The following is a 15,736-nucleotide window of genomic DNA, read 5'->3' on the forward strand; positions in this document are numbered from 1 at the left end:
AAATCACACGGACATGCTCACCAACTGCTGCTGTCTCAGCAGCTCCTCTCAGGATCAGAGGATCATTGAACCAACATCCTAGAGCTATTTCAGCTGAACATTTGGTCAGAACTCAGAGGACCTTGGTCCTGGAACATCAATCTTCAGTCATCAGTCTCTCAGTACGAAGATGTGTTGTCTGAGGGAACAGGGAAGTAGCTGGAGGCTACAGGATGAGGCAAGATGGGTTCGGCAGGGCACTAGCCACCCACCCACTCCTCACACAAATGGCATCCACAACCCCCATTTCTGGGGCAGCCTCTGTCCCTGCAGGTGGTGCCCTCTACAGCTAGGGAACTTGGAGACTCATGCTGGGCACGCTGAGACATCTTCAGCTTGGTGTAAACTCTCTATACAATTCTGAGCCCTTTGATATCACAAATAGGATAGAAGCTTAATATTCTCCAAGTCTGTGAGTGTCTTTCACTCAATAACCATCCTATTGGGACAAGCATACTATTAGTATTTTCTCTCCAACTAGTTTGAGTCCGGGTTTTACCCTTGACACCAAGACAGCTCTAATTACATAGATACATCTAAGACACTGATCCTGCACTCCCTATGTCTTGCCCCAAGTCTTTCTCTAAAATACAGGTCCGTAGACAGACCTCAGTGCATTCTCACAAACATTTCCTGGTGCCTCTGGGAAAGTAAGAGGGGAATGGAATTGAAGGGTGACAGGGCTTCAGAAGAGAGGGTAAGAAATGTCAATGGGAAGACAAGAAGATCACTTCTGGTCTAGGAAGAGGAGAGGGCTCACAGAGAGGGTGGCTTTTGCTCTGGGACTTAGGGAAGAGGAGGGCATTGATGACAGGCATACTGGTTGAGGACAGTGAGGGTATGTTGCAGCCAGTGACTGTTCCTATAGGGCATGTGTAATGGGAACTCCCACAGGAGGCATAGTTGGAGTCTTTGCCACCTTGCTCATGTGTGTTACAGACGTCACATGCCTCTTCACTGAATCCTGAACTCTTCCCACTTGCATAAGGGCTGGAATTCAGGCTCCCATAGGCCGTGTGACACTCCTACCCATGATTTAATGGTCTCCAATGCACGGTGCCAATCCCTGAGGAGATGTGTGTAGTTTCTGCCTTCCAGAGCCCACACAGAGCTGTGTGCTGATAGGAGTCTAGACTTAGCTCTCTCCTCTGTGGTGGTTGTTCTGTGCACTGGTTATATGTGGTAGAATCCTCACCCTCTAGTACTGTGTGGCTTGTAAGTTCTCCCGTGGACATTTGTGGTCACATTTCCAGCATGCATTTCCCTGCCTGCTCCCACTTTCCCAGCAGCCCTAGGGTTTTGTGATGCTGCCTGACTGTATCCCTGGCCAGAGAGGAATGTGAGGGAGACCATGCTTAGCCAATAGGCGAAGTGCATCTACCGGCCCCGTTATTGGGTCAGGAATGGGCGTGTAACTTCAGCTGCATCCATCATATTGATTCTCAGGTGTTTGAGCATGCAGAGACAAAGATTCTTACTTCTGCTCGAGGACATGAACAAAGAAACAGGAAGCTGTCTAGCTACTGAACACTCCCCTGGGACTTGGGTGGGAAAAGGTGGCTGAGGCTGGCATCCTCACCAAGCAAATGGAACAGAGAAATCTAGACAGAGCAGCTGGATGCTAAAGATATCACAGGAACCCTGGATCATGCCTCACCAGAGGAACCATCGGATCCTTCTACAGAATTGCTGGTCACAGAAACCAGTTTGAGAACCAAGTCCACTGAAATCCAAAGCTTATGACTTGGAAAGCTCAGTAGCCACTATTGTCAGTAGGAAGGCTGCTCTGTGGCCCAATGAGCTAGCCAGTCCTGTGGGACCTTAATTCTCCAATTCCCAATTTCCTTATCTGAAAATGAGAAAAAGTAACAGGCCGGAATAACAGCTCATTTAATGAATTTCACAAAGGTTTTGGTGTTTTTTGTAAAATGGAAAAGGACGTCCAGCTTTATGGAATAATTGCCATCTACTCTACTGAGTGTTTTCAGAGGCAACATGTCACTTAGTGGGTACTAAAGGCTTATGAGGAAGAGCCACCCAGAGAGACTGAGTCACTTGCTTAAGGCCACAGGAAACAAATAGTAAATGGCAGAGCTGAGATTTGATTCAGGCATAAAACACTATGGACTAGATTTTTGGGTTTTTTTAGACCACTGTTTTGATACAAAACTGTGCTCGAAGTCTGTGAGTTCTTGAAACACCGGGGTGATAGCTATGTAATTCACACCTCATTTCCAAATACCAACCATAGTGCACGGCAAAGAGAGAGCCGGGACACCCACAGACTGAGGGAGTGAATGAGCGAATGAGTGACCTCCAAGAGCCCATCCAGTCCTGGAGTCCTCTGAAATCTGCCTTCTGCTCTTTGTCTAATGAGAACTCCCAGCAGCACTTCCTAGGTGAAGGGCAAGTTCCCTTTTCTTCCTCTGAACTAATGCTTGGTCCCCTGACTATCCCCTACTAATGAGAGGACACAGCCCAAGGGGACTGCGTCTCCAGGCTAATTATTTTCTGGCTGCTCTGGCCACACGATTCAAAACATTCAGGCTATTGTTGGTGTTTTACACCTTGCCACTGTTGCCCTTGTCAACTTCCAAGGGCATGAAGCCATGGCCCAATGGGCGAGTCCTTTCAAGGTCAGCCTGACGGCAAACACAAACTTAATTGAGCTGGAATAATATATTTTTTGCCTTTCCTTGATGTGCAGGTGACAATACTTAAAATATCGACATGCCTTAATACTTTTAAATTCAGTTGTTTGCTGATGAGCAGCAGCTACTTAAATTGACCAATCTATCTTGCCCAGCTGGAGATCAAGGGATCAGCACTTAATTTCATTCCCTGAATAAAGAATTTTTTTTATATCCACATGGAAATATCAGAACATGAAAGGTTAAATCAATATGGAGTTTTACATTGCTTAAAGGACATTTGCATCAAAGCAGCTCTGAATGCAATTCACTTGTTTAATGAATTTTTTATGCTTATTTAATGAATTTCACAAAGGTTTGGTGTTTTTCATAAAATGGATAAGGACTTCCAGTTTTATGAAATAATAAAAATGGAACTGAAGTTATGAAATGAGCAATCTCATTAGTTAGGCTGATATATTCATATGAAAATGTACAAGTCTCTGTATTATTGCTTGGCCACCATTATGGGGACAGTGACTTGTTAAAATAGCATGGCAAATACTCCTCTAGTTAAGATATCAAGAAGTGACAGAAGGAAACTGCATTCCCCCATTTCTAATAATGACATAATTAATACTCATTTAAAATAATTGCCTGGGCATTGTTTCCCAAGAGTGTGGAGGCCTCACTCAGTGGTAAATGCATCCTGAGATACTTTTGAACTTCAGGAGCTCCAACGATGTCCCTTGCTTTTTAATTACTTATTTGTTGAGGTACAGTGGTGTCCTGCATCTATATTTTAGTGTCTTGGTACACAAATAGAATATATGAGTCTAATTTTATGAGAGAGAAAGAGAGATGATCATGGCATTAATTCTTCCTACCTGAGCTTTGTGTTGGGGTTATACATTTCTTTGGATCCTAGCATCTCAGAGACCTAAGAGCGATTCATCTCTGATGTTCACAGGTTAGAAAACACGCTCATTAGCAATTCATGCTTTGAAACACAGATCTGTACCTTGTGACTGACCATGGGCAAGGTATTCAACCTCTTGGAACCTCGGCTATAAAATAAGGTTGGTTGTTGGTAGTTCCTGTGTGGCTGGGTCGTAAGCAGTGTTAACTAAGCCCATGCCTGTAAAGCACAGAGAGCAGTGGCTGGCACTAGGTGAGCAAGCGCCCCACCATGCCAGCTCCTGGGGTTTGCCGGACACAGCTGCTGTGTCCTGTCTGAATTGAAACCAATGGGTGGGTGCTGAGCAGGACCTCAATGAGGAGACTGGGAACTATTTCTTCTCTTTTCCTAGTCTCCACAGCCTGAATGCTGCAGCACAACCCAACTCATTCGAGCTGCTCGGGTGTCACCGGAGGACAAATTCAGATGAACACTTTAGTGAGGATGCTTGGGGTACCCTTGGCCCTGAGAAAAGAGAAAGCTATCGCTCCCATGCTCAGTGGGTTTGTAATATTGGTAGGGTAATATGAATGAGCCGGGATACAATTTCATTGCCAATAAAAGTCCTATACCTGTATAAAAAGCTTTCAAGGATCACGTGAGTAGTTACACTTGCTGTCCCTTGGGACTCTTTGGTGGTAGATTGAAGTCACTTCACTGGATTGAAGTCATTTCACAGAGGCTCTGTGGTTAGCAAATTGGTCCTCATAATTAGAAATGGGTCCCTGCACAGTTCCGGCTGTGTGGCCTCCTGTAAATCACTTAATCTCTCTGAATGTTGACTTCCTCATCTGTCAAATGGATGATGATCCACCAAATTTGTTGTCGTCCAAGACACATCCTCCCTTCTTTCCTCCAACACCAAAAATGACTTTGAGTCCAATGTGCCCATATTCCAGGTGGAAACGAGTTAAGAGAGAAATAATGGAAGATGCTACCCCCTCGTGGTGGAGAGAGGTAATGCAAAACTTCACAGCCACCGCAGAGTGCCTTTGCCTTTTGGTCATGGTGGGGCTGGTACATTTTTTACTTTATAATTTCTTTTTGCTCTTTTGGAACTGGGAGTTGAACTCAGGACCTCTGGCATGCTGTGCATATGTTCTACTACCGAGCTACACCTCAAGATTTACTTTATAAGTTTTTAAAACAAAAATTTAAAAATCAACACGGTTAGAATTTGAGTCATTTCTATTTTCCATGTGCACTTACATACGTATCAGAGTCTACATCTGTGTGCGTATACCACTCTCTCTACCTAGTTACCTAGCTAGCTAACTGGTCCTCCACTCCTGCAGATTTTCTTGCTCAGAGTTAACTAACTGAGGATTGAAAATGCTTTTAAGGATTCCATCTGTACTGAGTATGTGCAACGTTTGTTCTTGTCATTTCCCTAAACAATGCAGTATCACAATTAGTTATAGAGCATGCCCATTGCATTGGCACGGTAAGTCATCTCCAGATGATTTAACATATAAGGAGGACATGTGCGGGTTCTATGTAAATGTCACACCATTTTACTTGGCCCCCTTGAGGGTTTGATATCCAAGGGGGAGGGGAAGGTCCTAGAACTGAGGGACAACTGCACAGAGTATAAACATGTCTGTATATGCTTTTTAAAGCTTGCTATCTTATGCTCTGAAGAGTTCATGAATATCCAGAAATTAAGACTTTTTGTTGATTCCAATGTATAGGCTACTGTATTTATAGTAATAAGAGTTCTTTCCTGTGTAACATTATTTAATATTACTTTTATAGCATTTTTTTGGACAGCATTGGGGTTTGAACTCAGGGCCTCATGCTTGCTAGATAGGTGCTCTTATTAATATCACTTTTACTAACAATGAAAATATTCAATTTCTTTCTCTTTCTCCATTGTTCTAATATTGGGTTGAATCTTTTGACCATTATGTTAATAAACCCACTATTATTTCTTTAAACACAGGTCTTTGTGTCTCCAGGCTCAGAGACCCTCTAAGTTAGGATGCTGTGTTTCCTGTGGCCTCTCACATTCCCTGGCTCACAAATGTCTCTTTAGAGCCCTGTTCTTGGTCTGCATGCATACCTGGGACCTTGGGGACAATCAGGAGTCTGCAGCTCTCTGGGTGAGGTGGCCCTGGCACCTGTGTAGTGGCAATGCTCCATGTTTTTCTCATTTGTCCTCTGGAGGGAAGCCACAGTTCTGAAGCACTGGGTAGGAAACCCTGAAGGAATTGGTATGGATGACTAACAGAAGGGAGGAGTGAGGGAGGGGAGATTAACCTCCACACAGGCCCTGGATTCTAATTTGCCTTCACTCACAGGTCTGAGCTCATTACTGCAGCCCATGAAGGAAAAAGACTCCCTTGCCTTTGTGTTTCAACCTGGAAAGATGGTCAGATGCTCAAGGTGACTCACCTGTCCTGTTCACTCCTCCACCTCCTACTCAGGCTGGGGCAGACCCTGGAGTTTCTCTGTCTCTGGTCAACTCTGCTCACCCCTGCCTTCAGCCTCCCATCACAAATCCTGTGGGCTTACCTGGCTTACCTTAGAATCTGTCTGGAAACTGGCCAGGCCCAGCACTCAGGTCATTGTCCCACAGCACTGGGTCACACAGGTGCATCAGTACCCCTCCTCCCCTCCATATTGGTTGGTCCCTCAGGCTGCAGCCCAGGCAGAGTCAGAATGAGGCTTTTAAGATGAATGGATCAAGAAAATGTGGTAGTTGTACACAATGGGATTTTACTCAGCCATGAAGAAGAATGAAATCTTATCATTTGCAGGTAAATGGATGGAACTGGAGAACATCATTCTGAGTGAGGTCAGCCAAGTTCGGAAGACCAAAAATCATATGTTCTCCCTCATATGCGGACTTTAGATCTAGGGCAAATGCAGCAATGTGGTTAGACTTGGATCACAAGAAAAGGAGAGCACATACAGGAGATATAGGAATAGGTAGAAAACCCAAAACATGAAAGCGTTTGATGTCCCCACTCCAGAGGAACTAACACAGAAACCTTAAAGCGACAGAGGTTAACACAAGAAGGGGATCAGGAACTAGTGTAAAGATCAGTTAGAGATGAATCAACTTGGGTTGTAACACATGGGTACATGAAAGCAATGCCAGAATATTTCTGTACAGCTATTCTTAACTCAACTAGCAAAAATGCTTTGTCTTCCTTATTATGTTTATGTCTTCTCTTCAACAAAATTAGAGATAAGGGCAGAACAGTTCTGCCTGGAAGTGAGGTGGGGAGGATGAGGGAGGAGGGCAGAGGTGAGAAATGACCCAAACAATGTATGCACATGTGACTAAATGAATAATAATAATAAAAAAAGATGCAAAACAGACTGATCCTCTGCTCAAATCCCCCGTCTCACTGAAAGTAAAATCCTAAATCCTTAAAGCAGGCAGGGGGCAGCCGGGTTCCCTCCTGCCTGCTAACTCCTACTCTCCTTGGGTCTCGCTGCCCTGCCCTGACTCTGATGGACATTTCATGGGCATATACAGGTGTCTGACCTTATCACACTTGATCGGATTTACACACTTTACATACGTACAGATTACTGCATGTCAAGTATACTTTAATAAGGTGGTTTTTTTTTTTCTTTCAGTACTGGGGTTTGAACTCAGGGTTTACTCCACCGCCCCTTTTTTGTGATGTTTTTTTCAAGGTATGGTCTCAAAAACTATTTCCCTGGACTGGCTTCAAACCTGATCCTCCCAATCTCTGCCTCCTGAGTAGCTAGGATTATAGGCATGAGCTACTGGCACCAGATAATAAAGATGTTTTCAAAATTTTATTTTACTTTGTTTTTTATTTATTTTGGGGGGGTAGGTCATGGGAGTCGAGCTCAGAGCCAAGCACTCTACCACTTGAGCTATGTCCTGTGTCCTTCTGTATTTAGTTTGTTTTTCAGCTAAGGTCTCACACTTTTGCCTGGGTGGTCCTCAGACTGTGATCTTCCTACCTCCACCTCCTGAGTAGCTGGGATTATAGAAGTGTACCTCCATGACTGGATCAAGGTTTTTTTTTTTTTAATTAAAAATAAAAAATTGCTTAAAGACACAACAAAAACATGGAATCCTTGAGGTTTCCCTGCCCTCACCTCGCCCTCCTCAGGGTACGGTAGTATCTGAAGTTCGGTTCAGGGGAGTTTCCAGCCAGCTGAGGTTTCATTGAACATCCTGTTTTGTGTGCTGGTCAAGCACCTCTCTGTGCTTAAGCCATACAAGACTGGGAGGCACAAAATGGAACAAGAGGATGCCTGTGCCTTCCAAGTGCTGACAGCCACAGTGTGGAGAGGGACAGGCACACAAGCACTTATAACCCAGGCCAGGATGAAGAGTCATTTAAACAGAGCTGACAGCCATGTGCTCGGGGGCAGGAGCACCCGTTACATCAGCTCTTGCCTGGTCCAATTTATCACCACCACTATTACTAATCTAATAATAATAATAACTTCTACGAGGCCTGCCTTCTTTGATATCAAAGGGTTATTTTCCTACTGCCAACATTAGTGATAGAAGAAAACCACCCACTGGAATTGAAAGCAGTTGTAATTGCTGAAGGTTGAGAGGGGCAGGAACTCTTCCTGGGAGGGTGGGGGGCTTCTGGGTATTTCTTTGAGAACCCAGTCCCCTGGGGACCTCCTCCCACATAGCATCACAGCATATGCAAAAATCAAAGTCACATTGGGCTGCTCTCTATCAGCTTTGCCATTTAATGCTTAACATCTGGGAGGAAAAATGTCCTGCAGCTTTTTCAAATAAATGAAGACATGCATTCTGGGTTTGTGGTGGGAATCACAGACAGGACTGGCACTCTCCATGTTACTGGGGCTGTGCCAGTCAAGGTGCCCATGCCACCCACAGAAGGCCCTCAGCAGGGATTGCTTGGGCTGGTTCGCCTCTACTGGTTCCCAGATTCCAAAGGCTGTGTGGCCTGGGACTGGGCCAGCCCTCCCCCAACTTTGCTGCGTTCCATTGGTCCTAGAGTCATATTATCGTATTTGTCAAGCAATTTCAGGTCGTTGGGCATAAGCGAGCAACCAGTAGATTTTAGGGAAGATGTTGAAAATAACTATAGATCTTATTTTCTATAGCTTTTTGATGAAAACTGTGACTCCTTCAACAGTGTTGGTATGTTATACATTAGGTGTCACAAGTGCAATACCCATGGGACAAAGACTGTGAATGCATGAAGTCGGCTCAAATTTTAGTAGACGGTATTTTCCCTCTTGACCTGTGGTTCTGATTTTTGATGGTTTTAGTTTCTTGCAGTCTAAAAACCTTACACAGAAAATTCAAGAAATAATTCCTAAGTTTAAAATTGTGTGAAATTCTGAGTAGCATGTGATGAAATATTTTCCCCAGGACATAAATTATCCTCTGTCCAGCATATCCACACTGTATAAGCCACCTGCCTGTGAATTAGTTAGTAGCCATCTCTGTTCTCAAACCGAGTGCCACAATATCATAATATCAAGTGTTCAAGTGACCCTTATTTTACTATAATGACCCAAAGCAGAAGAGTAATGGTTATAAATTCAAATATGGCAAAAAGAAGCCTGAGTGCTTCTGTTAAGTGACAAGGTGAAAGTATAAGATATTCTGAGAGAGACCACATTCACTTAACTGTAATTACAGTATAGTATTGCAATTGTTCTGGTTTATTATTGTTGATAGCGTTTTCCTGCCCTTAATTTATAAATTAAACTTTATCATAGGCACACATGTACAGGAAAAACACAGTATATATAGGATTTGGTACAACCCGCAGTATCAGACACCCCTGATGGGGGCAGGTGGACTACTGTATACACACTGCATGGCAGAGCCTCTGAAAAGCAGGAGGATGGGCCTTCACCACAGAGCACCATATCTCTGCTCCAGCTGCTGCAAGGCAGGGCTGTACTGGCCTAGGGAAGGGTCTGGATTTTCATGAGACATAACTGAGGGCCATAGAAGCTGCCATTTGAAATCACTATGTTGTATGAGTAAACACTGTCTCTAAAAGCCTATTTCTCACACTTGACACTCAGGGACATACGTGCGTTGCCATCTCTGAACATTCTGCTCTGTTAGGTTACATGCCCAGCTTCGTTACACAAAGAACCCTTCCCAGTTGTGGGGTATTTGACAATTCACTGAGCCTCATTTTATAGCTAAGCAGAGCCTTAGCTGATTGGCTTAAGAATCCTACAAGAACTAAGGATCAGATGCCTATTTTTTCCCTTCTACTAAAAAAGACTTTATTTTCTTCCCTGCTGCTTAAATATGCAATTGTGGTGCATTAAGAAGAGCTGCAAACTTTCATATGCTTCCCCCATCACAGGTCAGTCTGCTTCCTGCCATTTTGCATCTACTCTGGCCTGCAAGGGATACCACACCAGTTCTGGTGTGGCCTTTAAGAGAACTGGCAGGTCCCACTTCCTTCTTCCAGCCTTGAGTTTCCATGTAAGACGTCCAAGGAGCCATCTGAACAGACCCCATGGAGAGACCCTGAGACCACATGGAGAAGAGGATGGGTATGCCTGAGCCAGCCTTCCAACTACCAAGGGGCCAGTGAGGTGAGGAACCATCTTGCCCTGCAATCTATCTGCTACCAGCTGGATACCATCATCCAGGAACCCTGTTGATGCACTAGTAATGGAGATGTCTCTTACCTGAGCTCTGCCACCTTCCTGACAAACCCCACAACATTAGTGACTTGGTTAGTGTCATAAGCTATTAAATTACATGGAAGTAGGTCAGACAGACAACCATGCAGATAGCTGCCATTTCCTCCCGCATGACACATCTCCGAATGAAGTACTATCTTATTTATTTTATTCTGATTTGCATACATATGTCAATGTCAATATAGTAAATTTGCAGAAGGCAGAGAAACACAAAAGAGAAATTACCTTTTACCTAAAGATTGTCACCAGGAATATTTATCGCCATATCTTTTTCCTTTCTTTTTTAACAAAATTGAAATCAGACTGCGTTTACTGCTAGATAATCTACTTTTATCAGGTAATGCATTGTAAATATCTGCCAGTGTGATAGAATATTCTCCAATGTGATTTCTTATAGCTGCATAGAGAATTTGTGCTATGGATGGGCTATGATTTATGTAACCAATTTCATATCGTTTGAATATTTACTTTGTTTCCAAATTTTCTGCATTATAAATATTGTCACAATCAATATCCTTGTCCATAACATCAGCTCATATCTTTGATTATTTTTTAAGGATGCGTATTTGTGAGTGAAATTTTTAGGTATGAAGTTTGTGTGCATTTTTCAGGCATTCAAACATTGGAAACTGCTCCATGACTTGCAATATTTGAAATTAGTAATTTTCTAATAACATTTGAAAGACTGGATGTTAATATTACTGTTTTTCCAATGCCTCTTCTTTAGCTATTATTTTTCCCATATGGTCAGGTACCGTACTAACTGCTAACAATTTTAAGAAATAAGTACACTTATTAGGTCTAATTTGCAAGGAAGAAAACTGAGCTTGAAAGGGGTTAAAAAAATCACACACAGATTTGAACTGAGACACATATGACTACATACTCTTAACTCTTCTAACATGGTGTTTTTCAAAATTTAATTTAATTTTATAATTTTATCTTATTTTTTGTTTTATTTGAGACAGAGTCTTTCTATATAGCCCATGCTGGCATTGAACTCTTGATCCTTCTGCCTCTGCCTCCTGAGTGTTAGAACTGCAGGCTCGCGACATCATACCCAGTGCGTGGTGACCTTTAATTGTAAAAATATTATTTTTAAAAATTGCGTTTTTCTGGTGCACAGTGAAACATTACTTTCATGTCTGTAGTCCCCTTGCCTGGTTTCTTTTGTGAGTTGAATATTCATGTATTTGACAATATTTTAATATTATGTTGCTTTTTTATCATTTATTTGTATATGCTCTTTATATAGCAAAGGTGTCAACTTTTCTCGTCTGTTACAGTTTTCTCTCAGTTTTTCATGCTTGCTTTTTTATTTCATACATGCTGCTTTTCAACTTACAAGCTAAACATTTAAAACTCCATTCTAGTAAGATGACAAAAAAGCAATATTCTTAGAGATTGCAAAATTTCAGAATGTTTATTTCATGTTCAGATAAGAAAGAAGAGATTGGGGAATGAGATACCTGCTCTGTGACAAAAACAATCAGTTTTCAGAAAAACTGTGTGTTATCTTAGTACCTTTGTATATAGGTGGAGAAAAGAAACAGGAGCAAGCTAATGAACCAAAACTTCAGAAACAGAAGTCTCTGGCTTGGATGTGGTTGCTCCTTGGGTTCATGTGTTGGAGACGTGGCTTCAGTGTGGCAGTTTTGAGGTGGTGGGACCTTTAAGAGGTGATGAGAGGTCCTTAGGTCAGCTGAGGGTGTGCCCTTGGGAAGGAATGGGGGCCCCAGTGTCTCTGGCTCTCATGTGTTGAGTGTTCTCTTCCTCCCAAGTGCTCTGCTGCCATATATCTGAGATAGTCTCACCAAGAGGCTCAATCTACCAGCTACCAACTCTGGTACTCTCAGCTTCCAAATCTGTGAGCTTAACCTCTTTTTTTTTTCATAAGTAGCCTGCCTCTGGTATTTCACTATAGTAATGAATGTGGACTGATACATACAATCTTATGCCTTTGTTTTGGCATTTCCTTTATCAAGGGACAGGTTCATGTTCATACATCAAGTAGACCATGTCACAGGACATCCAAGCTGGATGTTTGAGACCATCTGGCACTACTTGGAAACAGGATCTTAGAGGAAATCACCTTAGGAACATATGCTCCATTTCTGCCTAAGCATGTGAGCAGCTTGCCCCCTGGTTCAGTTCAGGCCTCTTTGGTCTGGGATGAGACTTCTCCTTCAGGTCCCTGTGCCTAGCAGGGACTCTGCTTCTCCACCCTCAGACCAGGTGCTGCTGCAAGCCTCCATGTATCTGCACAGGAGGTGGATATTGGGGAGAGGTGTCCACATCAGAGGCAGCTGCTTCTGGTGAGTCCCTTTCCCTCTGTCCTCTCATCCACATAGAGGAGGATGCTGCTCTGAAAATGCCCAACTCAGTCATCTCTGACCCTAGCTCTCTTTTATCTCCATGACAGTAATTTTTTTCTGCTTTACAATCAACTGGAAAAGTAAAAAAGTGACCCATGTGAAGGATCTAAGGGAAGGAAACCAAGAGAACCAGACAAAAATAATTTTTTGAAGTGCCACCCTGCCTCAAACAAAGAAGATAAAGACAGGGCTGTGGTGGGATGCATTTTCATGCCCTTAGACCCACCCCCCTAACTTGCATTCTCAGGGATGTGAAATAACCCTACTTTGGATGCTGAAGCCCAGAGACAGAAACAGATTTGCCTAGGTCACATGGCAAATTCATAGTTTGGCCATGTCTTAGATTCAGCTGACCAACCTAGCTCTCTATCCAGGCCAGTGGTTGTCCAGCCAGGTAGAAATAGAGATCAAATCAAAAGCCACCTTTCTATTAAGAAACATTTCATGAAATATAGATGTAGAGAAATGGTGTCATGAATTGCAACATATCTATCTACAGCTTCATCAACCATTAACAAAGGTGTACAAAGTTCATATACAGCTGCCACTAGCTGTCTCCAGCAGTGTGCCTGGGGTGGAGCTGGGTGGGACCCCAGGGTAGAGAGATTACATGACACAAAGCCTGAGCACTCTGGGGCCCTTCCTGGGGGGTGGGAGTGGATGTGAGAGTGGCAAACACATTCTCCACTTGCCTTACTCCAATCATTTAACCCCAGGAGTCAGAACCATTTTCAGATCATGCTGTACCACTTGGGCTCCCTCAAGGGACAATTCAGAGCTTGGTTCTAGTACTTTTTTTGTGTAGGGTGTGGTTCCTTTAGATTGTTTACCTACACGATTTATTTTGGCTCCTGGTTTCAGAGGTGTCATCCCATCATGGCGGGGGTGGGGGATGGGGTGGGGGGGAGTCTTGACAGAGCAGCTCACATCATTGCTAACGAAGCAGAACAGAGCAGCAGCAGGAAGGGGCAAGGCAAGATACAGCCTCCAGTGACCTACTTCCTCCAAAGGCCCTGCCTCCAACTCTCCACCACCTCCCAACAATGCCATCGTGTTACAAATCCACCAATGGATTAATCCATTAATTAGGTCAGAGGCCTCCTGCTCTAATCCTCTCTGAAACGCCTGCACAGACTCCCCCAGAGGTGTGCTTTGCTGATCTCCTAGGCATCTGTCAATCCAATCAAGTGGACAGTCAAGATTAGCCATCAGGATTGTTTTGTTTGTCTGATGAGTTTTGCTTTTTCTTTTGCAACCTGCACGCCTGTTATTTCAGTGCACTGTTTAGAGCCACTGGCGCAAGGCTAATAAAAGTAAGGATTTGTCTTGCTCTCAGCTTTAGAAGGAAAATGTTTGCTATTTTACCATTAGGTACAACATCAGCTATAGATTTTTTGTAGATACCATTTAAAACTTTCCTTCTATTTCTAGATTGCTGAATGTTTTCATTACATATTGATGATGTTTTCTCAGAATCTATTGTAATAAGCATAGACAATTTTTCATTATGAAGGACTATGATTTTCAAATGTTAAACCAACCTTGCATTCCTATGACATGCTCTATTTGATCATATTATTTTTTATCTATTGCTGAATTCAATTGCTAAGATTTTGTTAAGGACCTCTGTGTTCAAGTGCATTAGGGATATTGTTATATAATTTTCTTTTCTTAAGTATTTTTGGATGGCTCAAGTGTTGGGGTAATGCAGATCACATAAAATAAATTGGGAAATATTTCTCCATCTTCTATTTTCTGAAGGAATTTGCAAAATTGCTATTATTTCCTCTTTAAATGTTTGGGGGAATTTATCAGTAAAGTCACTTAGGCCTGAAGTTATCTTGTTTTAAATTATAAAACTGAATTTATTTAATAGATACAGAGCTATTTGAATATTCTGTTTTATCTTGTGTTGTTTATTAAGTGGTATTTTTCAAGGAACATGTTCATTTCATCTGAGTTCTTAAGTTTTGGCACAAAGTTATTAAAATATTCTGTTATTATTTCTTAATGTTGGCAGGAGCCAGAGTGATCTCCTTTTTCATTCCCAATATAAATAATTCATCTTCCTTGTTTTCTTCTCTCTCTCACCCCTCAATCTCTTCTCTGAATAGTCTCTTGAGACTTGTTCTGTTTATTGATCTTTTCAAAGAACCAAATTCAGTTTCATTAATTTTTTCTTTTTTTGTTGCTATTTGCACATCTTTATTTTCTTCCTTGAATTTACTTTGTAGTTAATGTTTTATTTGTTCCTGTAGTTTGTTAAGGTATAAATTTTAGTTAGGCCTTTCTCTTTTTCTAATAAAAACTTCTAAAGCTGGTCATTTTCCTCTAAAGTATGCTGTATCTGCTGGCTTTTATATGTTGGATGCTTATTACCTTTTAATTTGAACTATTTTCTAATTTTTCTCTTACTGTCTTTGCTGAGCTGTAGATTATTTAGTGTGTTGTGTGATTTTCATATATTTGTGGATTTTCTGGATATAGTTTATTATTGATTTGTTCCCCTTCCGATTTGTAGCTAGAAAATGCCTCCAGGTAGAAAATGGGGGTGGGCTCCCCCTTGTATATGTTTCTTTCATCAGAAATAGCAGTGCCATAAAATATAGAACATTCACTGATTTTCAGATAAACAATGAAAACTTTCAGTAAAAGTTTGTCTCAAATATTGCATGGGATACACTCATAGTCAATTTGCTTACAATTCCTGTTTAACTGGGCACCCTGCAGTATTATTTGCTAACACTGGTGACCAACTCAGGGATGGCACAGTTTTGCACGGCCTGCTGGCCCCTATTGGAAAACAGCTGACTCATGTAGTTTTTCTCCTTCCAGTTTTCTAGTTGACAGCAATGGCAGCAAAAGCTCAGCAAAGCTGTGACGGTTAAAGTAGAGGTCCCATGTCTCCTTCTACAGGCAGATGGCACTGAGTTCTTGAAGAAAGGGGCCATCTCTGCCCTCTCTACTCAGGTTAAAGTGCCTGATTTATCCAGAACAGCACTTGCACAAGATGCTCCATGGGAAAAGGGTTGTTGGTCAAATACATTCGTGCATTCTTGACTTTCATTCTTTTT

This window comes from Castor canadensis, chromosome 15 (assembly GCF_047511655.1).
Source record: "Castor canadensis chromosome 15, mCasCan1.hap1v2, whole genome shotgun sequence".
NCBI lineage: Eukaryota > Metazoa > Chordata > Mammalia > Rodentia > Castoridae > Castor > Castor canadensis.